Here is a 23,359-nt window from a genome sequence, read left to right as displayed (position 1 = left end):
GTAGCACAGAACTGGCCGGAGGAGAGGTGAAGTGTTGAGTAGAGTGGACACATGACACATTCTGCCTTTCCAGTTTTGCTCCCAATCTGACTGCCCCAAGTCTTTATGGGAGAAATGTACCCTGAGACAATGAGCAATAATATCAGTAATCGTACCAACTGCATTTTCTTTTCTCTATAAAGTATTTAGCCAAATAGGTTATTTCTAGAAAATGAAATAATTCCAAGTTTTTCCTTATGGTGGATTTCTTTCCTTTTCCTCTTTTCAGGTCTTTCGCTGGGCAGCTTTAGGTCAGAAGTGGAGAGGGGTAAATAAAGGGGTCAAAGTCCACCTAAAATATTGACCTTCTAAGACTGGGATTAGCTCGTGCCTAATCTTTCAAGGCAGATTGGTGTTCTCCCTAATGCTCTTAATTCTTTGTCTGTGTTGGATGTAAAGAATTATAGTATTTCGAAACAATTATCTATAGAGCACATCCTTTCCATTTCTTTATGACAAATCTGGATTTAGAAATTGCTCCTCCCCTTGCCTCATTCTTTGCTTTGTTTGCTCACCAAAGCAAAAGCTAGTACCTTTTCACTTGGTTTAGTTTTCTCTGGCAAGTTTTGTTTCTAAAATAGCTATGGTTGCAAAATGTGGAACTTAAAAATAGCTTTAGAGCCGAAGTCTGTTTCCCTCTGTTCAAGCCCAAACTGGAGTTGATGCATAATTGCTTACCAGAGCAGCTTCTGTTGCTGAATTAGCTACATCAAATGCTGTCCTGATTCCTGCATGAAAAGTTTTCCCTAAACAGTTTTTTTTTTTCTGGGTAAATCTTCTTTAACTCAATTACGGGCTTCTGCTGTCTTTCATAAATAGTTTAAGTTTCAGTCTCATATTTTATTACACTAGCAGAAACCCTCTATCAAATAGCTGTCTGTTCTGCTCTACTCAGTCAAATGACTCTTCAAAGAGTATATAATATTCTGCTATGAGGTCCCTAATTGAAGAGGAAATAAATGTACACCACCCCCATATGAGTTTAAGACAGTCATTTAACATTGTAAAACATGCCTGAAGGTTTGGCATAGTACATCCTGTTTTTATTTTATTGTCAATCATTGAATTTTTTAGGTAGGAAATTATCCTTTACTTTTGACTGCAGACTGTAGTCTGTATGCTTGTTATGGGCAGGGAATGTGTCTGTTACAGTGCTGTATTGTCATGATAATAATGATGATGATGATGGTATTTGTTAAGCACTTAGTATGTGCCAGGCACTGTACTAAGCACTGGGGTAGATATAAGCAAATTGGGCTGGACAGTCTCTGTCCCACGTGGGGCTCACAGTCTCAATCCCCTTTTATAGTTGAGGTAATTGATGTTCAGAGAATTACTCTTCCCAGAGCTTAGTACAGTGTTCTGCACAGAGTAAATCCTTAATAAGTACAACTGACTGGCTGGCTTATGGGCAGGACTTGTGTCTGCCAACTATATTGTACTTTCTCAGGCACTTAGTACAGTGATCTGCAAACAGTAATCAGTCAATCAGCCAATCAATGGTACTTATTGAGCGCTTACTGTGGTTAGAGCACTGTATTAAGTACATTAAGTATACTATACTAAATACACTTGGAGAAGTACAGTGCAACAGAGTTGGAAGACCTGTTCCCTGCCCACCAGGAACTTAGAGTCAGAGGGGGAGACAGACATTAAAATAAATTGTGAATATGTACATTAGTGCTCTGGGGCTGAGGATGGGTTGAATATCAAGTGCTCAAAGAGAACAGATCCAAGGGCATAGGCAACACAGAAAGGAGGGGGAATAGGGGAAATGGAGGCTGAGTTGGGAAAGAAAGTAAGTACTTGGATCAGCACAGTAGCAGGATGGAGAGAAAAGTGCAGAGTTCAGCAATGGTGTGAAGGTAGAACCCACAGGATTTGGTGACAGTTTGAATATGTGGGTTGAATGAAAGAGATGAACCAAGGATAATGCCAAGGCCCTGGGCTAGTGAGACTGGGAGGGTAACGGTGCTGTCTGTAGTGATAGAAAAGACAGGGGAAGGACAGGGTTTGGGACAGAAGATGAGGAATTCTGTTTTGGATATGTTAAGTTTGAGGAGTAGCAGGACATCCAAGTAGAGATGTCCTGAAGACAGTAGGTAATGCAAGGTTGCAGAGAAGAAAAGATGTCAGGGCTGAAGAGGTAGATTTGGGAATCATCCATGTAGAGGTGGAAATTGAAGCGATGGGAGCAAATTAGTTCCCCAGAGGAGAATACAAGGGGACTGAACTCAGCTTTGAGGGATTACCACAGTTAGGGTAGGAGACAGTGGAAGAGGCCAAGAAAGAGACTGAGAAGGAGCAGCCAGGGAAAGAGGGGGAAAATAAGTGCTCTGAGCCCGTTGTTGGGTAGGGACCATCTCTACATGTCGCCAACTTGTACTTCCCAAGCGCTTAGTACAGTGCTCTGCACACAGTGAGCGCTCAATAAATATGATTGAATGAATGAATGAATGATCAATAAATACCATGGATTGATTGATTGACTACCATTTGTATGCATTTTGTTCTACGGCAGACTATCCTGGCATGTGAAGGGGATACAATGAGAAGTTCCCTTCCTGAAACTGTTTCTCAGAATGAAGAGGAACAAACTATTTAGTACTAAGAGTAGGAACTCTTTGCCTTTCTCAAACAATCAGTCATTTATTGAGTGCTTACTGCGAACAGGGCACTGTACTAAGCACTTGGAAGAGTACAATGTAACAGGGTTGATAGCCACATTCCCTGCCCACAATGAGTTTACAGCCTGGAGGGGGAGGCAGACATTAATATAAACTTTTAACTTTTAAAGGACTAAAGTTTCTTCCCTTTTAGCAATTCCCACAACTTCTCTGGGATTTGCAGAACATTGATAGATGCCAATTGCATCATTTTCAACCTCATTTCTCATTCAATATTGTATTCATTTCCCCCAGTTTTGTATTAATTCTTCATATTTTCTCTACTTGGATTGAAATAATAATAATATCTGTTAAGCACTTACTATGTACTAAGCACTGTACTAAGTGCTGGGGTAGATACAAAGTATTCAGGGCGGACACAGACACTGTGCCCCTGCCCCAACTAGGGTTCCCATTCTAAGTATGAGAGAGAGCATCGATTGAATCCCCATTTTACAGTTAAAGAAACAAGGGCACAGAAAAGTTAAGTGTCTTGCCCAGGGTCACACAGCAGGCAAGTGGCAGACCTGGCAATAGAACCCAGGTCCTCTGAACTCGAGGTTTGTGCTCTTTCCATTAGAACACACTACACCGCACCAAGTCACACAACAAAACATCTACAGCGTGGCTCAGTGGAAAGAGCCCGGGCTTGGGAGTCAGAGGTCATGGGCTCAAACCACGGCTCCGCCACTTGTCAGTTGTGTGTCCTTGGGCAAGCCACTTAACTTCTCTGTGCCTCAGTTACCTGATCTGTAAAATGGGGATTAAAACTGTGAGCCCCAGTGCCTTCGACACTGTGGACCACCCCTTTCTCCTCAACACACTATCCGACCTTGGATTCACAGACTCCGTTCTCTCCTGGTTCTCCTCTTATCTCTCCGGTCGTTCATTCTCAGTCTCTTTTGCAGGCTCCTCCTCCCCCTCCCATCCCCTTACTGTGGGGGTTCCCCAAGGTTCAGTGCTTGGTCCCCTTCTGTTCTCGATCTACACTCACTCCCTTGGTGACCTCATTCTCTCCCACGGCTTCAACTATTATCTCGACACTGATGACACCCAGATCTACATCTCTGCCCCTGCTCTCTCCCCCTCTCTCCAGGCTCGCATCTCCTCCTGCCTTCAGGACATCTCCATCTGGATGTCTGCCCGCCACCTAAAACTCAACATGTCCAAGACTGAACTCCTTGTCTTCCCTCCCAAACCCTGCCCTCTCCCTGACTTTCCCATCACTGTTGACGGCACTACCATCCTTCCCGTCTCACAAGCCCACAACCTTGGTGTCATCCTCGACTCCGCTCTCTCATTCACCCCTCACATCCAAGCCGTCACCAAAACCTGCCGGTCTCAGCTCCGCAACATTGCCAAGATCCGCCCTTTCCTCTCCATCCAAACCACTACCCTGCTCGTTCAAGCTCTCATCCTATCCCGTCTGGACTACTGTATCAGCCTTCTCTCTGATCTCCCATCCTCGTGTCTCTCCCCACTTCAATCCATACTTCATGCTTCTGCCCGGATTGTCTTTGTCCAAAAATGCTCTGGGCATGTTACCCCCCTCCTCAAAAATCTCCAGTGGCTACCAATCAATCTGCGCATCAGGCAGAAACTCCTCACCCTGGGCTTCAAGGCTCTCCATCACCTCACCCCCTCCTACCTCACCTCCCTTCTCTCCTTCTACAGCCCATCCCGCACCCTCCGCTCCTCTGCCGCTAATCTCCTCACGGTTAGGCCTCGTTCTCGCCTGTCCCGCCATCGACCCCTGGCCCATGTCATCCCCCTGGCCTGGAATGCCCTCCCTCTGCCCATCCGCCAAGCTACCTCTCTTCCTCCCTTCAAGGCCCTGCTGAGAGCTCACCTCCTCCAAGAGGCCTTCCCAGACTGAGCCCCTTCCTTCCTCTCCCCCTCGTCCCCCTCTCCATCTCCCCCATCTTACCTCCTTCCCTTCCCCACAGCACCTGTATATATGTATATATGTTTGTACATATTTATTACTCTATTTATTTATTTATTTATTTTACTTGTACATATCTATTCTATTTATTTTATTTTGTTAGTATGTTTGGTTTTGTTCTCTGTCTCCCCCTTTTAGACTGTGAGCCCACTGTTGGGTAGGGACTGTCTCTATATGTTGCCAACTTGTACTTCCCAAGCGCTTAGTACAGTGCTCTGCACACAGTAAGCGCTCAAAAAATATGATTGATTGATTGATTGACAATCTCATCACCTTGTATCCCCCAGTGCTTAGAACAGTACTTTGCTCATAGTAAGCACTTATCAAATACCATCATCATTATTATTATTATCTACAATTCAGTTTTTTTTTCTAAAACTTTGTGTCAAAGCTTTGACTGAGTGTTGGGGAAGTATTTCACCTTTGCCAGATAACATTATTAAACTCTTTCAACGTCACAATGTTGTTGAAGGGTTTCTAAGTAAAAAACTTTGAAGAATAAGTCAAGCATACACACCATCCAGGGATTTATGTCTTCTAAGTGGTATTTGGGTTAGGATGTATATACGCATCTAAAGGACGATTACTTTTTAAGCCTTTTAAATACGAACACGTAAACATTCAATGTGTGTCACAAACATACATACAGAATTGGAGCATAAAGATGGGAACTATCATTTCATATACTGTCAATCACGGAAAAACTCTTGGAGGATAAGAATTTTTAGATTTCAGGAAAGCGCAGGGGAAGCTATTGGTAGTGGGTAAGGGCGATCCAGTGAGAGAAAATTGTTTTGAAGAAGGTGGATTTGGTGTAAGCGGCTGAAGATAATTTGGGTGGAGCAAAGAGAATGGGATTAGGGTAAAATGAGTAAGGTTAAATAGGCCAAGGTAGAGGCGGGTGAGTTGTGTGCTTGGATGGGGAAGGTACTGGGGATGGATCTAAGGAAGGAATGATCTAGTTGGAATAGGGGACCACAAAGATTATTTTAGTGGGTATGTTTGGGATTGAGTAGATGGTGGGATTGGGGGATGAGAGGAGGAGATTGGATATCTGTAAGCTGAGAAAGGATCATAGTGTTCGAAGTGGGGGTTGTCCAGGATTTGGATGGTGCATTTGGCATTGGATTCAGAAGAAAGGAGAGACCCAAAACAGACAGCGAAGAAAGGAAAGGCAAGGTATTCTTCCAGTTTAGAAGAAAAAGAGGTTCCATTCACCATTCAAAACCTTGACTCAAGGATTTAAGGTTTCTCTTATCTTTATGAGCTTTGTTCACCTGTTCATTCTCAGTAGGATCAAGCAAAACGCCTTTCGGGGTATAGGAAGAAGAGGAGGCCTCTGCCCCACTCCCACATTACCCTAAACTGGCAGTAGTGGGGGTCACCTGCAATGCAGATTTTGTATTCACCCTAATCAATAGTGCAAGTTCTCCATCCTAAAGCCTCAGTTGTGAAGCTCGGCTTCCATTCTTGACAGAAGACTCCATCATCATCAACTCAGGAAAGCTATGGCTGAGGTGAGGCTTCCACTTAACAGCTCCCTCAAAATTTTGAGGATGATGGAATTAAGTCACCCAACCCCATCCTCCTGTGCCCCTCCTGTCCCCTAGCCTCAAAAATAAATTAGGAGGTTTTGCTCTCTTGAGTACATCACAAGGTAGACAAGGGTTGGTTTGAGACAACCCTGCTGTTTCGTTTTTCCAAGGGAAGATTTCTCCCTGATTTCCTGGATTGGAGGACAAACCCTTGTCGGGGACATTCAATCTCAGTGATAGCGAGCTTCCACCTGAAAATTTTCAGTGTTGTCACATATGGAGGGAATGCCTCAGGGAGCAGTTTCAGGGAATGAACACAGTATTGTAAATGGGGTTGTGGGAAGCAGAATCCGGGAGGGAGAGAGATGGTTCTGATATAGCTAACTGGTTGTCATTTTTGCAAACCTCTGGGAAGGGCAGTGGTATTTTGTACATGGCAGTTGGTGGGTTCATTTGGGGAGTGTGTCGGCTAGTGAGTGGCCATTGCTAACATTAGAGATGGGAGATATTCACCTCCCTCTCCCAAACGCCACACTTGCTCTTAGGTCAGGGCATGATGGATTGTCTCAGTGGCAGTTGTGCCAAGACTGTGGCCGCCATGACTGCCTTGTAGCTACCCAAGTGTTTAGCACAGTGCTGGGCACAGAGTACAGTAAAGTAAGTGTAACTCATTTTCTACTGTATTGTACTCTCCCAAGCACTTTATGCTCTCCCAAGCACTTAATACAGTGCTCTGCACACAGTAAGCACTCAATAAATACCACTGATTGATTGAATAAGCTAGGATCTACCTAAGGAGAAAGTTACTTCCTGAATAGGAGGGAAATTTGGTCGGGTGGATTGGGGGTGGGGAGAGGGGAATGGAACCTTGAAACCCAAATATTTCAAAAGGAGGGGTAATCTTCAGCCCACCCAATGAGTGGTTTAGCCACCCAGGGGTATAAAACTAGTTACTGTTACATAGAGGAAAACTATCATTGCAAAATCTACTGTCATGTGGTTGATTAGACCCAAGGCCCACAGTGACTTTAGAATGCAACTGCTTGAGTTCCCTAGAGAAAAGAGCACAGACCTGGGAATCAGAAGGTCTGGATTCAATCATATTTATTGAGCGCTTACTGTGAGCAGAGCCCTGTACTAAGTGCTTGGGAAGTACAAATAGGCAACATATAGAGACCGTCCCTACCCAACAACGGGCTCACAGTCAAGAAGGAGGAGATGGACAACAACACAAAACAAGTAGACAGGGTCAATACCATCAGAATAAACAGAATTATAGCTATATACACATCATTAATAAAATAAATAGAATAATAAATATGTACATATACACACAAGTGCTGTGGGGAGGGAAAGAGGGTAGGGTAGAGGGAGGACGGTGATGAGGAGAGGAGGAAAGGAAAAATGGGGGACTCAATCTGGGAAGGCTTCTTGGAGGTGAGCTCTCAGTAGGGCTTTGAAGGGAGAAAGAGAGCTAGTTTGGTGGATATGTGGAGGGAGGGCATTCTAGGCCAGAGGTGGGACGTGGGCCGGGGGTCGACGGTGGGACAGGAGAGAATGAGGCACAGTGAGGAGGTTAGCGGTAGAGGAGCAGAGTGTGCAGGCTGGGCTGGAGAAGGAGAGAAGGGAGGTGAGGTAGGAGGGGGCAAGGTGATGGAAAGCCTTGAAGCCGAGAGTGAGGAGTTTTTGCTTGATTTGAAGGTTGATTGGCAACCACTGAAGATTTTTGAGGAGGGGAGTGACATGCCCAGAGTCTTTCTGTAGAAAGATAATCCAGGCAGCAGAGTGAAGTATAGACTGAATCAATCAATTGTATTTATTGAGCGCTTACTGTGTGCAGAGCACTGTAGTAAGCGCTTGGGAAGTACAAGTTGTCAACATATAGAGACAGTCCCTACCCAACAGTGGGATCACAGTCTAAAAGGGGGAGACAGATAATGATGGCATTTGTTAGGCGCTTACTATATGTCGAGCACTGTTCTAAGTGTTGGGGTAGGTATAAGGTAATGAGGGTTGTCCCACGTGAGGGTCACAGTCTTAATCTTCATTTTGCAGATGAGGTAACCGAGGCCCAGAGGAGTCAAGAGACTTTCCCAGAGTCACACAGCTGATCAGTGGCGGAGTTGGGATTAAAACCCACGACTTCTGACTCCCAAGCTCGAGCTCATTCCACTCTGCCACGCTGCTTCTCCTTACTCCATCACTTGCCTGCTGTGTGATCTTGAGCAAGGCGCTTAACTTCCTGTGCCTCAGTTTTCTCAGCCATAACATGGGAAGCAGCAAGTCCTGGTGATAGAGCAGGGGCCGAAAAGTCAGAAGCACATGGATTTTAATCCCAGTTCCGCCACTTGTCTGCTGGGTGACCTTGGCCAAGTCACTTCACTTCTCTGGGCCTCAGTTACCTCATCTGTAAAGTGAATCCTGTCCTCTATCTACTAGGCCACACTGCTGTTCATCTACCTCCAAGAAAGATAGGGTTAAAAGCATTACAGAACAATTGTTAGCCTTCTTAGAATCCTCCAGAGAAGATACTGCCAGCTCTCTAGGTAAAGTGTTCTGGTTTTGAAAAATCTCTTAAAGTCAAGAATTCTTCTTAATGTCTCACTTGGTTCCCTCCTGCTGGCATTTTAGCCTGTTCTCTCTTATCCTGTCCTTCACAGAAATAGAAGGCAGCTATTCATCACTTTTCCAATAACTCTTCCTAAACTTGCAAGCCCTTTCTAAGCCCCACCTCCCTTCTCCTCTTCCAAATGTTCTTTTTCCCCTCCAAATTACATGATCCAAGTTCCTTTAGCCTTTCCTTATGGATTTTATTTTCCAAGTCTTTCATCATTTTCCTAGCCATTACTCCTGCAAACTCTGCAACCTGACATGCCATCTCTTAAAGTTTTTTTTTAGTTTGTCTCGTTCACAGTTAAAGTTTGAGGCCGAGAGAGACAGCTAGTCATTTGGCAAGAATAGAGGGGAGTCCACTTAGCAGGATGCAGAACTGGATTCCTGGAATTGAAAGAGACCCTCTAATTCATTTAGTGCAGCCCCATGCCTCTACTGAGGAGTCAAGGTGGCCAGGATGATGCTCACTCTGAAACTGACTCATCTCGAGGAAATGACCTTAAGAAAGGGATGGTCCCGGTGCCTCAGTTTCCCTTCTTGTAGAATGGAAATAATTATATTGTACTGCTTGGAAACGTGAGGTTTAATTAATGTTTGTGAGGCACAGTGAATTAACTGGATTAAATGTGCTGAAGATGTAGCGAGAGGGTTCTCATGATGATACCGTCTCAGATTCTCTCTGAGCCAAAATGAAGGTGAGTCATTTTGGCTAATGGATCCTTTAGGGTGCGCCAACACAAACAAAATATCATGTAAAGCAAGAGCTCCAGAGGAGTGTTTTCCTAACCCATTTTGAAGGAGGCCCAGGTGGACTGAGTGAGAATGGGAAAGGAGTAATAATAATAATAATAATGATGGTATTTGTTAAGTGCTTACTATGTGCAAAGAACTGTTCAAAGTGCTGGGAGGTTACAAGGCAATCAGGCTGTCCCACAGGGGCCTCACAGTTTTAATCCCCATTTTACAGATGAGGTAACTGAGGCAGAGAGAAGTGAAGTGACTTGCCCAAAGTCACACAGCTGAGAGTTGGCGGAGCTGGGATTCGAACCCATGACCTCTGACTCCAAAGGCCATGCTCTTTCCACTCAGCCACGCAGCTTCTTTCTTTCTTTGCCTCTTCATTAAGGTTCCCAGGACTGGTCTCTATCCTCTTTGCTCTCAGGACACCCCCTTTAAATGGGTTTGGAACAAGAATTCCCCCAGGTTCAGGTCGATTGGGTGACACAATTATCACCCCACTCTCCAACCTCACCTTTTCCAGTCTACCCAGCCAGGGAGCAATTCACAACTGTGACAACATAATTAATACTTCAGACTTCAAGCATTTCTCTTGTTTGGGGATCTCAAAGCACTCCTCATTAATCACTGAGGTCTCCCAGAATCAACAGGAGGCTCGAGACCTTGCCTTTCCCATCCCCAAAATACAGGTCCCTCTGGAATGTCATGGAGCACGAGAAGAGAGAGTGCTGTAGGCAATTGAAATTGCAGAAGAGTGTGGGCCGTAAGATTGCGATTCCCAGATGTGTACGTTTGACCTGGCCTTCGGATTCAGATGATGCATGCATAAACCCAGGTGCGCCGCTCCGTTCTTTCCAATATAAGGGTGGAAAACTACTTACAACACGACATCCCCTTCTCTTCCACCAAATGCAGAACTCCCAACCCATCTGTGTCGTGGATCTGGTGAGTGGATTATTCTCCAGTGACAGTGTGTAGGTCGTTGATTCATTCATTCAATCGTATTTATTGAGCGCTTACTGTTTGCGGAGCACTGTACTAAGCACTTGGAAGAATATTCATTCATTCATTCAATCGTATTTATTGAGCACTTACTGTGTGCAAAGCACCCTACTAAGCACTTGGGAAGTATAAGTCGGCAACATATAGAGACGGTCCCTACTTGCCTTCTCCTACCTTACCTCCCTGATTTCTTAGTACAACCCAGCTTGAGCACTTCACTGCTCTAATGCCAACCTACGTACTCACTGTACCTCCATCTCGTCTATCTTGCCAACGACATCTTGCTCCCGTCCTGCCTCTGTCCTGGAACGCCTTCACTCTTCATATCTGACAGACTATCACTCTCCCCACCTTCAAAGCCTTACTAAAAGCACATCTTTCCCAAGAGGCTTTCCCTGACTAAACCCTCAATTCTTCTTCTCCCCCTCCCTTTCGTGTCACCCTTGCACTTGAATTTGCACCCATTATCACCCCTCCCTCAACTCCACACCTCTTATGTAGTTATACAGAATTTATTTAGTTATATGAATGTCTGTCTCCCCCTCTAGACTGAAAGCTCATTGTGGACAGAGAATGTGCTACCAACTCTATGTTATATTTTGTTAATATGTTTTGTTTTGTTGTCTGTCTCCCCCTTTTAGAGTGTGAGCCCGCTGTTGGGTAGGGACCGTCTCTATATGTTGCCAACTTGGACTTCCCAAGTGCTTAGTACAGTGCTCTGCACACAGTAAGCGCTCAATAAATACGATTGAATGAATGAATGAATATTCTCCCAAGTGCTTAGTACAGCGCTCCGCACACAGTAAGCTCTCAAAAAATACAATAGATTGATTGATTGATGGTCAGAAGGGGAAAACCAGGACCTGGAGGCCATGACACCTTCATTCATTCATTCATTCAATTGTATTTATTGAGCACTTACTGTGTGCAGAGCACTGTACTAAGCACTTGGGAAGTACAAGTTGGCAACCTATAGAAACGACCCCTACCCAACAGTGGGCTCACAGTCTAGAAGGGGTCTTTCCAGGGATTACTAGGTTGTATGACTTTTTATTCTGAGGGAAGCAAAGGGGAGTAGAGCTCTGAAATGAACTTGATGGAAAAAGTTTAAAACAAACAGGTCTCAAGGAATATTAGCAGTGATACAGAAGAACAAGCACCTTGGCTAGACAAAGCCAAGTGGAGGGTGGGGGTTTTCACTACCACCACCTATAGTAATAATAATGATACTAATTCAGCCTTACTATTTACCAAGCTATTGGTTAAATACAGGGTATTCAAGAAATGTTACTACTCATTCATTCATTCAATTGTATTTATGGAGCGCTGACTGTGTGCAGAGCACTGTATCAAGCGCTTGGGAAGTAATAATAATAATAATAATAATAATAATGGCATTTATTAAGCGCTTACTATGTGCAAAGCACTGTTCTAAGTGTTGGGGAGGTTACACTGTAATCAGGTTGTCCCACATGGGGCTCGCAGTCTTAATCCCCAGTTTACAGATGAGGTCACTGAGGCCCAGAGAAGTGAAGTGACTTGCCCAAAGTCACACAGCTGACAAGTGGCGGAGCCGGGATTTGAACCCATGACCTCTGACTTCAAAGCTCAGGCTCTTTCCACTGAGCCACGGTACAAGTTAGCAACATATATAGACGGTCCCTACCCAACAACGGGCTCACAGTCTAGAAGTGGGAAACAAACAACAAAATAAAACATGTAGACAGGTACTACTACTATCAATCAATCGATCAATGGTATTTTTTGAGTGCTCACTGTGTGCAGAGCACTGTACTGAGAACTTGGGAGATACAATATTAAAGAGTTGGTAGACTTGTTCCATGCCCATAGGGCGCTTACTACAGCCTACTACTACTACTACCACCACCACCTTTCAATCAGACAATCCCTAACCTTCACGGGGCCCCCAGTCTTAAGGGCTTTGAGAAGCAGCATGGCCTAGTGGATAATAATAATAATAATGATGGTGTTTGTTAAGCACTTACTATGTGTGAAGCACTGTTCTATGGGCTGGAGGGGATACAAGGTGATCAGGTTGTCCCACGTGGGGCTCACAGTCTCCATCCCCATTTTACAGATGAGGTAACTGAGGCTCAGAGAAGTTAAGTGACTTGCCCGAGGTCACACAGCAGACATATGGCGGAGCCGGGATTAGAACCCATGACCTCTGACTCCCAAGTCCGGGCTCTTTCCACTGAGCCACGGTGCTTCTCTAATAGAGCACGGGCCTGGGACTCAGAAGGACCTGAGTCCTAGTCCCGGCTCTACCACTCGTCTGCTGTGTGACCTTGGATAAGTCACTTCATTTCTCTTTGCCTCAGTTACCTCATCTGTAAAATGGGGTTTAAGATTGTGAGCCCCATGCGGGACAGGGACTGTGTCCAACCTGAGTACCTTGGATCTACCCCAGAGCTTAGAACAATGCCTGGCCCAGAGTAAGTGCTTAACAAACACCATTACAAAAAAGAGGGAGAGAGAAGAGGTATTTTATCCCCATTTTGCAGCAGAGAAAACTAGGGCTCAGATAAGTTTGGCAATTCCAGCAAGCAAGCGGTGGAAGTGGAACTAGAGCCCAAATCTTCTGTTTTCCAGTCCCAAGATCTTTCCATTAGGCCACACTGCCTCCCAGCATACAGAATTCTCCTAGAACCTGCCTCTTCCCCAATCCTTACATCTCTTGGTCCCCTCCACATCAGAACCAGAAGTAGAGATTTAGTAAATTGTTGTCAGTTTAGTGGATTGAACAAGGGCCTGGGACTCAGAAGTTCATGGGTTCTAACCCGGGCTCTGCCACTTGTGTGCTGTGTGACCTTGGGAAACTTGCTTCACTTTTCTGGGCCTCAGTTACCTCATCTTTAAAATGGGGATTGAAACTGTGTGCCCCGTTCGGACAGGGACTATGTCCAAGCTGATTTGCTGGTATTCACCCCAGCGCTTAGTACAGTGCCTGGCACATAGTAAGTGCTTAACAGATACCATTATTATTATTTTTCTGGTTTTGTTTTTCTGTAAGAAGAATCTGCAACGGTTATAGCTATTACTCAAAGCACTTCTCATCACCGTAGTTATATCAGTGATAGCTTGGCAGAGCAGGCTTGATTGGTAATGACCTCAAAGGAGTTAGAATGCAATGATGGCATAATAGATTAGAAGTGTAAAGAGTTTTTAATTAACTGTGCAGCTGGGACTTCATTCTTCAACCTGGAAATTGGACAGAAAGAATTCCTTCCTTCCTTCATTTATTCAATCGCATTTATTGAGCCCTTACTGTGTGCAGAGCACTGTACTAAGTGCTTGGTAGAGTATAATATACCAATAAACAGACACAGTCCCTGCCCTCAATGAGCTTATGGTCTGGGGGGGGGGGGGGGAGACAGGCATTAATATAAATAAATAAATTACAAATATATACAAAGAGGTCTTTCCAGACTGATCCCCCTTTTTCCTCTCCTCCTTCCCACCCCCCGCCCTACCTCCTTCCCCTCCCCACAGCACCTGTCTATATGTTTGTACAGATTTATTACTCTATTTATTTTACTTGTACATATTTACTATTCTATTTGTTTTGTTAATGACGTGCATTTAGCTTTAATTCTATTTGTTCTGACAACTTGACACCTGTCCACATGTTTTGTTTTACTATCTGTCTCCCCCTTTTAGACTGTGAGCCCATTGTTGGGTAGGGACTGTCTCTATATGTTGCCGACTTGTACTTCCCAAGCACTTAGTACAGTGCTCCGCACACAGAAGTGCTCAATAAATACGATTGAATAAATGAATGAAGTGTTGTGGGGCTGAGAGGGGGGATGAATAAAAGGAGCAAGTCAGGGAGATGCTGAAGGGAATGGGAGAAGAGGAAAGGAAGATTTAGTCAGGAAGACCTCTTGGAGGAGATATATCTTCAATAATCAGAATTCATTCATTCAATCATACTTATTGAGCACTTACTGTGTGCAGAGCACTGTACTAAGTGCTTGGGAAGTACAAGTTGGCAACATATAGAGATGGTTCCTACACAACAACGGGCTCACAGTAGAATCAGGTTGCAGTTATAACCACAGCTACATTCACTGATGTTCAGGATTTTCTTTTGTGTTGACCACATGGGCCAGCCTGCAGTTTCTTCAGTGATGTGGCTTTCAACTCTGTAATTTCTCAGCGGACCAGAACACTGCTGTTAACTTACGCTGAGCACGTCTAATTCAGTATGATGCCTCCACTCTGGGTGATGTAGAGCAGATGCTATCAATGGACTCCAACTATAAACTAAATCCCAACTCTTGGATTTCAATTCATCCTCACCCTTGTCAAAAAAAAGTATTGAATGTCTATATTGCATGAAGAGCTGTGTGAGGAATGTTACATGCTCCCCTTTTCTGTAATTGATTTATCTTTTCTATGTGCAACTGAAAGTGATGTGGCCAAGTAGATAAAGCATGGGCCTAGGAGACAGAGGACCTGGATTCTAATCTCGGCTCATCCACTCACCTGCTGTGTGACCTAGGTCAAGTCACGGCTTCTCTGTGCCTCTGTTTCCTCTACTGCAAAATGGGGATTCAATACCAGCTCTACCATCTACTTGACTGTGAGTCTCTTTGTGGGACAGGGATTTTGTCCCAACTGATTAACTTTTATCTATCCCAGCCCTTAGAACAGTGCTTGACACACATTAAGCAAGTTAACAAATAGTATAACAACTCTTATTTAAATTGGGAGCCCCAATAGGGACAGGGACCTTGTCTGTTCTGTTTATCTTGTATTCACCCTAAGTGCTAAGCACAGTGCCTAGCACATAGTAAGTGCTCAATGATCACTACAACTAGGTAACTGCAGAAAAATTTCATTCAACTCAGTCCCTGCCCTTAAGGATTTGACAGTGTAGAGGAGAGACAAATGTAAAAACAATCGAGTTCAGCTACAATTGTCAAACCTCAATATTAAAGATTAAAAAATGCAGATCAAGAAAAAGTGTTATAGGAAACATTATACTGTCTCTCTGGGCAGTATAATAATCCCTTTTCACCCACTCCCATATCCATCATCTATTAAATAGTATCTAAGTTTCTGGAGTAAAAACTTCTAGGAAGATTGTTTCAGTTGAGGAATGCAACGTCTTGACTTTTTATTGTTACAGATAAAAGGACCCTCATTCATGCTAATTGGGGAGTTTTCAGTTTGTTCCTCATACATTTTCTTCCGTTTTCCAGTGGTATTTTCTCATTCTTGGATTATTCCCCTTGGGGCCCAAGGAAGACACTGGGGACTATCTTCTCCATAACTTGGTTGAGTTTGAAACTGAGGACAGCAGAATCTTGGGCACTGCCATTTCTGGAAAGAACCCCAGGAATCAGAGCAAGAGGAAATGTGAAAGTTGGAAGATAGTATTTGACGTGAGACTTAGCAGTGACCTGGGTATTTTGCTTCCCTGAGGACTGCTTTAAGAAGGCACTCTATATTCTACTGGGGCTGATAGAGACTTTCTCATTAGCATTCCAGTGAAATTAAACATGGGGTGTTCCCTGATCCCAGGCAACTGAGCAGAATTATCCTGTTCATAAATTCCAGATCCTCCCAGTGCCTTATGTATTTGCAAAGAATGTGTTAATTGGCTCAGTTCTCATTTTCTTGTAACAATGCTGGGTGGTTTAGGGTTCCAGTTGCAAATTTTGATCCAGACTATCAGGTTCTGGAATCATTTGTTTGGTGACTAAATGACAAGAGAGACTAGACCTCGGTTCCTGGTTCAGAGGGCAAACGGGTCACCCATCTGGTTTGGAGATAAACCAGAATACCTGAATGCTAAAATACAACTCTGCCCTGTGCAGTGATCTACACATGTCTCCAGGTGGTAATCTGGTGTGAGGAAGAGCAGTGTTTTCAGTCATGCTCTTTAAGAGGAAGAACAGAGAGGTCAGATGTTTTGTTTAAGAATGCACAACGAACCAAGCAGTGTGGCCTAGTGGAAAGGCATGGGCCTGGGGGTAAAAAGGGCCTGAGTTCTAATGCCAGTTCTGCCACTTATCTGCTGTGTGACCTTAGGCAAGCCGACTAACTTCACTGTGCCTCAGTTTCATCATCTGCAAAAAGGGGATTCATTCATTCAATTGTATTTATTGAGCACCGTGTGCAGAGCACTGTACTAAGTGCCTGATTCAAAACCTGTCCTCCCTCATACATAGACTGTGAACCTCATGTGGGACTTGATTACCTTGCCCAGAACATAGTAGGGTGCTTATCACATAGTAAGCATTGAACAAATATTATTATCGTTATTCTTAGCAATTAATAATGATTATATTACTACACCAGATCTCGGTTGGAATTAGAATGAGAACCTAGACTGTAAACGTTTTGTGGGCAGGGAATGTGTCTGTTATAGTGTTATATTGTACTCTCCCAAGCACTAAGGACAGTGCTCTGCTCACAGTAAGAGTTCAATAAATATGATTGACTAACCCGCCTTACCTTTTGGAAATGGATTGTCCCAATGTGTTAAGTGTGTGGTGGTCCTTTTAAAACTTCAGCGTGTTAGGGAAGCTTCATGGCGTAGTGGATAGAGCACGGGCCTGGGAATCATCCCAGCTCTGCCACTTGTCTTCTGTGTAACCTTGGGCAAGTCACTTCACTTCTCTGGCCCTCATTTACTGCATCTGTAAAATGGGGATTAAGACTGTAAGCCTCATGTGTGACAGGGACTGTGTCATTCATTCATTCAATCGTAGTTATTGAGCACTTACTGTGTGCAGAGCACTGTACTAAGCGCTTGCCAAGCGCTTGTCCGACCTTATTAGCTTGTATCTACCCCAGCGCTTAGACAGCGCTTGACACATAGTAAGCGCTTAACAAATACCATCATTATTATTATTATTCTGACGTCACCTAAGGTGACGGCTCGGAATTCAGCCAGAAACCTTGATGCTGAAAGTACTAAATCAGCAACTTCAAAGGATAGAAGTTTAGTTCTTCCCTCGGCAGCCTTAGACTGGTAAAACTTGGCATACTATTTGGCAAAGAGTTGGGTGGATCTATCATCGTTTGATGGTGTGATAATTCTTGACGCTCTCCAAATCATCTCTCATCATTTCAATTTCAGAGCAATCCATTTCTTTTTCCATCTCAGCCTCTTGTAGAATAACTGTTTTGTATTAGAGGGCTGTGTGTTTTTCATTTAATTCATGCCAACCCAGCGTTTCTGCTAAAAGAATTTAGAATGAAAATTTGTCTCTCGAGACTCCCGCCCTTCCATAGAGACAAAGACATTTTATTAGTTCAACTTTGTCGTAAACACAACTGGAAGCAATCTGACAAGCTTGTGGGCCCAGCAGGAGAGTATACTGAAAAACATGGCAACAAATGAATTTCTTCCTCAACTGATACTGAGAACTAAGTGTTGGCAGGTGCAAACTTTTAAAAAATGAACTTCTCTGGCCTCAGTTACTTCAATTGTAAAGTGGGGATTAAAGCTGTGAGCCCCATGCGGGACACTGATTCGGTCCTATCTGATTTTGTATCTACCCCAGCACTTAGTACAGTCCCTGGCACATAGCAAGCACTTCACAAATACAATAAAACAAACAAACAAATGAATAAACAAAACACAGAGATGGGTGGATCTCCTTGGCTTTTATGTGGACTCCCCGGGGTGTTTCTAGTGAGCCCAGGGCAAGCTCTAGAAGAGTTGTGTAGCAGCGTGGACTAGTTGAAAGAGCATGGGCCTGGAAATCAGGAGTCCTGAATTCTAGTTCTGGCTCCATCCCTTACCTGCTGTGTGACCTTGGGCAAGGCATTTGACTGATCTGGGCCTCAGTTTCCTCATCTATTAAGTAGGGATAAAACAACCTGTTCTCCCTTCTCCATAGACTACGACAGCCCCATGTAGGATAGAGACTGTGTCTGCTCTGATTGAATTGTATTTACTCCGGGGCTTGGCACACAGTAAGCCTTTAATAAGAATTACTGTGGTATTTGCTCTTATTTGTTAAGGCTAATTCCTGGGATGTGAACCTCGAGAGTGCCATGGGAGTTCCCCATTGTGTTTCTTGGTGTTGTTGAGAAGGGAGTAGAAGTTCAGTATCCTCTTTCATTCATTCATTCAATTGTATTTATTGAGCGCTTACTGTGTGCTGAGCACTGAATTACGTGCTTGGGAAGTACAAGTCAGCAACATATAGAGATGGTCCCTACCCAACAATGGGCTCACAGTCTAGAAGGGGGAGACAGATAGCAAAATAGAACAAAACTCCTCACTCTCAGCTTCAAGGCGCTCCATCACCTCACCCCCTTCTACCTCACCTCCCTTCTCTCTTTTTTCAGCCCAGCCCACACCCTCCACTCCTCCACCGCTAACCTCCTCACTGTGCCTCAGTCTCTCCTGTCCCACCGTCGACCCCCGGCCCACATCCTTCCCCTGGCCTGGAATGCCCTCCCTCTGCACATCCGCCAAGCTAGCTCTCTTCCTCCCTTCAAAGCCCTACTGAGAGCTCACCTCCTCCAGGAGGCCTTCCCACACTGAGCCCCCTCCTTCCTCTCCTCCTCCCCATCCTCCCCACCCTACCTCCTTCAACTCCCCACAGCACTTGTATATATTTGTACAGATTTATTACACTATTTATTTTACTTGTACATCTTTACTATTCTATTTATTTTGTTCATGATCTGCACATTGCTATAATTCTATTTGCTCTGACGATTTTGACACCTGTCTACATGTTTTGTTTTGTTGTCTGTCTCCCCCTTCTAGACTGTGAGCCCTTTGTTGGGTAGGGACCGTCTCTATATGTTGCCAACTTGTACTTCCCAAGGGCTTATTACAGTGCTCTGCACACAGTAAGCCCTCAATAAATACGATTGAATGAGTGAATGAATGAATGTAGACAGGTGTCAAAACCATCAGAATAAATAGAATAATAGCTATATGCACATCATCAACAAAATAATGTCAGCCTCCTGGAAATGTAGATTTGCTAGATTCAACTCAGCTCCATCCTCAGCTTCCTATGGAAAGACCTTATCCCCACATACACATTGGAGAACTAGAAGCAGTGTGGTCTAATGGAAAGAGCACAAGCCTGAGAGTCAGAGGAACTGTGATATAATCCCAGCTCCACTCTTTGTCTGCTGTGTGACCTTAGCCAAATAATTTAATTTCGCCGTACCTTGGTTTCCTCCTTTGTAAAATGGGGATTCAATACCTTTTCTCTCCCTACTTAATGAGCCACATGTGGGACAGGAACCATGTCTGCTAATAATAATAATAATAATGATGGCATTTATTGCGCACTTACTATGTGCAAAGCACGGTTCTAAGCACTGGGGAGGTTACAAGGTGATCAGGTTGTCCCATGGGGGGCTCACAGTCTTAATCCCCATTTTACAGATGAGGTCCAGAGAAGTGAAGTGACTTGCCCAAAGTCACCCTGCTGACAATTGGCAGAGCCGGGATTTGAACCCATGACCTCTGACTCCAAAGCCCGGGCTCTTGCCACTCTCTGATCCAATTTATTTATATCTACAGCAGCACTTGGTAGTGTGTTGTACTTCCCAAGTGCTTAGTACAGTGCTCTGCACACAGTAAGGACCCAATAAATATGATTGAATGAATGAATGTTTGACACATAATAAGTGCCCAAGGAATACCGATCAAAGTGCATAGTTGATGAAGAAGGGAGAATGATTGGGGAAAGTGGGGCTTAATAGGGGATGGCTTCCAGAAGGAGATATGACCTTTATGGGACTTTGAAGGTGGAGAGATTGGTGGTCTGGTGAGTATGGAGTTCCAGCCCAGATGTAGGGTGTGGGAAAAGGGGTCACTGGCAAGATGGACAAGATCGATCATTGATTAATTGATTGATTGAAGATCAGAAATTTTAGAAGAGCATGGTGAAAATGAAACTTTATCTCCACACACTCTTGACTGTTTTTGACTTCCCCCCCTCCTAGACTGTGAGCCCGTTGTTGGTTAGGAACCGTCTCTATATGTTGCCGATTTGTATTTCCCAAGCGCTTAGTACAGTGCTCGGCACACAGTAAGTGCTCAATAAATACGATTGAATGAATGAATAAATACAATTGAATGAATGAATGATGAAAATTACCATGGTGTTGTACCTAGATAAAAGAATACACACTTTTTCCTTTTAGTGATTCTGAAATTAAGGCCAGTGGCTAAGGAGATACTACATAAATTTCAAAAGTTATTGCTTGCCCATGTGCTAAAGAATGTATTTTTGTTGAGCCTTGACACATTTGAGAAAAGTAACACAGATTTCATCCTCAGAACATTTATATTTAAAACTTCTTTCCTACTCTGCCTTCTCCCAGCACCCTGGAAACTTCAAAAGAAATTTACTCTTCATTTTAAGACATTGGTGTTAGATGCCATGTAAATTCTCCCTCCTCCTTCAAAAGGAAATTTCAATTGGTCTTCCTTTCAGTGTCTGTGAGGTCAGGCTAAATTCTTTCTGCCACTTTTCACCCCCAAAATAGGTATTAAGCAATGATTGCATTCCATCTTAGTTTCAACTCTGAGACCAATTTGGCTAATCACAGCTATGAATTTAGTTACTCTAACCTTAGTACAACTAATTGCTGAGCACCTGGTCTAAGCCTCAGGTGTCTGAATCATCCCCAGAGCACACCTTTCTAACTTTCATTCCTATGAAATGCCGTGGGGCCATTGAGAGTACCTGCTTAAATCTTTGTTTCTACTGGGTGTGCCAATACGCTTTCAGAAATGTAGTACTATGTATAAAAAGAAGGTCAAACCAGAAACATAAAATAAGTGCGCTTCCTTTTGGGTTAACATATTTTTGAAAATCTAGGACTGTCCACTTGAATTGAAGAAATTGTTTTTTTGTTCTCTGACTGGACCCTTAGATATAGCTCTAGTCAACGAGGCTGTCTTCTGGAATAGATTTATTTCTGCTGTCAGCTCTAGAGAGACATATTGCACTGAAAGTTTAACTGCATGCCATAAAAAAATATATATTTTGTGACACTAGATTGCCCTGTAGGGTATTTTGCTGCAGGTGACCTGCTTGTAGCTGCTTGTAAGCTTAAGCTAGAGAAAGATTTATTACATCCAACTTATTAAAACTGGTTTGAAGTCTGTAACCCAACTAAAAGCTGCTGTTTACAAAGGGCTTGGACATTTTTTTTAAAAATGTCAAGGATCGAGCCTTCAGGCCCCAAAGTAATTAAAGCTCAAATGGTTAACTCTTCTTGCACTGAGGCTCCAAAAGATTGTAATTCCTGAGCCAGATTTAATTCAATTTAAAATCATAGGTCATAGGTCGTGTGGTCAAACCAGAGAGGTAACCAAAGAATATAGGATCCAAAGGAAAGAAACCTAAGAAAGATTGTGCCCAAAGAGGGGAAGGTCAGTGTGTATTGAGATGTAAGTCCCAGCAACCCAGAAGCACCTGTAGTTGCCCTCCTGAAAAAAGGGCTTTACTGTGGAAGTTGCTCTTTGACTGGTCCCTTAACTGTATTTGTTAAGGGCCTACTGTGTGTCACGCACTGTTCTAAGCTATGGGTAAACTGATTCACAGACTTCAAGCTGGACTGGGCTGTGCACTCCTCAAGCCCTTGGAAAGAGATTAATCTGAGTCCAAAATGTCGTCAAAAGGATTTCTGGATGGTTCAAACATCTGTAGAGCAAAGCAGGCAAGAAAGAAATAAGAGAAAGTCAAAAATTGGGTGGGGTGGGGCATGTGAGTGTTTGTGTTTAATGTAAAGGAAAATCAGGTGTGGGCAGCTCTTCTCCTTCCCAGCCCTTCTTTGGCAGTTATTCCAACCTTGATTCCAAGAGGTTTTGCCAGTGTGGGTATCTGAAGGGAAGTTACCCTCTCCAGACTTGGGATTCCTGTTGGATAAGGGGCTCTGGAATTCATCTTGGCCTTGTTGTTGTCTCTGGCTTCTTGGGCCTGATGGCTTGAGTAAACAGAGTTATCCTATTGTGCTGTCCAGACCACTGAGGGAACGCTTTGGGGGCCCTGGAGAAGCTCTGTGGTGGATTCCCCAGGCCTGTTCCTGGCAGGGCTGTGCCTAGGGCATATTGAGTATGGTTGGGGGTGCTATTAGCAGTGGGCACCGGCCCCTCTGAGTGTGGAGCAAACTGACTCTTGGAATCACAGCTCACAGGTTCAGTCTGGGGTGGGGTGGCAGCGTATGGCCAAGTGGAAATAATAATAGTAATAATGGCATTTATTAAGCACTTACTATGTGCAAAGCACTGTTCTAAGCACTGGGGAGGTTACAAGGTGATCAGGTTGTCCCACTTGGGGCTCACAGTCTTCATCCCCATTTTCCAGATGAGGGAACTGAGGCACAGAGAAGTTAAGTGACATGCCCAAAGTCACACAGCAGACAAGTGGTGGAGCTGGGATTTGAACCCATGACCTCTCACTCCCAAAGCCCGGGCTCTTTCCACTAAGCCACGCTGCTTTCCAAGTATAGGCCTGAGAGTCAGAGAATATGGGTTCTAATCCTGGCTCTGCCACGTGTCTGCTGTGTGACCTTGGGCAAGTTATTTAACTTCTCTGTTCCTCAGTTATCTCATCTTTAAAATGGAGTATAAGACTGGGAGCCCCACCTAGAACAGAGACTGGATCCTACCTGATTACCTTGTATCTACCCCAGCACAACAGTGCTCAGCACATAGTAAGTGCTTAACAAATACCACAGTTACCACAATTACGAGGGGAGGAAACTTTTACAGCACTGAGCACTTGTAAGTCCTCTACCTGCCCTTCCCAGATCAAACCCTGAATCGACAGCCTTGTGCCACCTTGGGAGAGCCG

Source organism: Tachyglossus aculeatus, chromosome 21 (genome assembly GCF_015852505.1).
Source record: "Tachyglossus aculeatus isolate mTacAcu1 chromosome 21, mTacAcu1.pri, whole genome shotgun sequence".
Lineage (NCBI taxonomy): Eukaryota > Metazoa > Chordata > Mammalia > Monotremata > Tachyglossidae > Tachyglossus > Tachyglossus aculeatus.
The sequence above is the reverse complement of the archived record's forward strand: the minus strand, read 5'-3'. Positions refer to the sequence as shown.